This window comes from Belonocnema kinseyi, chromosome 1 (assembly GCF_010883055.1).
Source record: "Belonocnema kinseyi isolate 2016_QV_RU_SX_M_011 chromosome 1, B_treatae_v1, whole genome shotgun sequence".
In the NCBI taxonomy this organism is placed as follows: Eukaryota; Metazoa; Arthropoda; class Insecta; order Hymenoptera; family Cynipidae; genus Belonocnema; species Belonocnema kinseyi.
In genome coordinates, this window is record NC_046657.1 from 162,324,893 (window position 1) to 162,326,640 (window position 1,748).

Genomic DNA, 1,748 nt, shown 5'->3' on the forward strand with positions numbered 1-1,748 from the left:
GATCCGTACATGACCTTCCTGGCATAAACCCACTTTGGACTTCCCAAATCTTTGCTTCTGTTATTTTCATTACCCTACGAATAAATATTTTTGAATATATTTCACTTACGGTGCTTAATAAGCTAATCCCTCTGGAATTATTGCACTCGCTTTTATCTCCCTTTCTCTTGTATATGTGTACGATAATCGCTTTTTTCCAATCGTTTGGGACGTCTCCCATCTCGAAGTTTCCTGCTTCCTTCAAAGTCGTTTTGTATTTTTATCTCTTCTTCTGCTCTAATTGTAATCTTAATTTCTTTAACTAATCGTTTAAGTATTCTATTTTCGCGTCTATAATCATTTCTATGTCTATTTCTTTCTTCATTGGTAAGACCTGCGATGTTCAAAGTTCTCTTGTACGCTTCTCTTTTTGCTTTTTGGACAGCCTGAATTTCATCATTTCACCACGAATCACCAGACATTCTTCCTACAACTGCGGTACCACACACTTCGATCGTACATCTAACAAGAATATCCCGTAACATTGTCCAGACACCCTCTATATCTTTGTTTTTCATACGGTCCTCCCATTTTGCCCTATCTATGCTTTTAATTATCTTATTTTGGAAATCTATTCGCACATCCGGTTTCTGCAGGTTCTCAATTTTGATTCGCGTTTGATTTGCTTTCTTGGTTCTCTTTTTTCTACATCCCCGACCTAAGTTAATTTTTGAGATCAGAAGGTAATGATCAGTATTGCAATTCAGGACCCCCCATGACTCTTGTATCTTTGACTAACTCTCTTAGTCTTTCATCCGCCACAACGAAGTCAATTATACTACGGCTATTTCTTTTAGACCAGGTGAACATGTGGATCATTTTATGCCTAAACCAAGTAATTGTAATAAACAGACCCCTTTCTAAGCATAGACCAACTAGTTTATCTCCATTATAGTTTGTTCTTGGATCCCCAAAATTACCTAATACTCTTCCTGTATCCTGATTTTGGGTGCCCACCCAACCGTTCATGTCTCCTAGTAGAATTATTCTTTCCTCATGTTCGCAGATGTTTATTGTGTCATTTAAAGTGTCCCAGAAGGCGTCTTTTACTTCTCTAGGATCACTATCAACCGGCGTGTAGCATGCTATAATAAATAGTCTTCTGATTCCTACTTTCATTCTAGCCCACAGCAGTCTGGGAGACACGAAGCCCTGGTCTCCGAGATGCTGCTTTGCTCTTTCATTCAAAATGAGACCTACTCCTTGTTTACCATGTGATTTACAGTCTACTTCTGACCATATTTTAAATCCGCCTTAAAAACACGCCGTTTTTTATGTCTTTAGTTTCGCATCCCTTTTTCTTTGTTTCGGGCGCACATAAAATATCTAGTTTCACGCAATTCTTTTACCTTGAGATCATTTACTCCCCTAGCATTCCAAACACCCAGTCTCCATTCGTCGTCTGAAACATGACCATTAGATTTTCCGTGTGCATGCCTATTGTCATTAAAAGTTCCAGTCCTTTCTGAGGCTATTTTGTAGTTTGTATTATTCATTGTTTAGATTATACGCCCAACTAACACCTTTATGTAATAAGTTTATTTCCTGAGTCGAAATCATGTCAAAGTTAAGTACCAAATCGTCATATGGTGGTGATTGTAGTTCTAACGTCAGTCTCACCAAAAACTTCAGTTAATAAGGGAGGGTTGGGAGAGGGGGGAGGTATAACTGGAGCCTAGAGAGTCGACTTGGGTTTTTGTTTTTATGCC

The 1,748-nt window shown here is 38.5% G+C and overlaps 1 protein-coding gene across 2 annotated transcripts in view; it reads left to right on the forward strand.

Annotated features, from left to right (window-relative positions):
- The window catches only part of LOC117170258, a 17,210-nt gene that overhangs the window by 13,567 nt on the left and 1,895 nt on the right, over positions 1 to 1,748 (forward strand). The gene's annotated exons all lie outside the window — the stretch shown is intronic.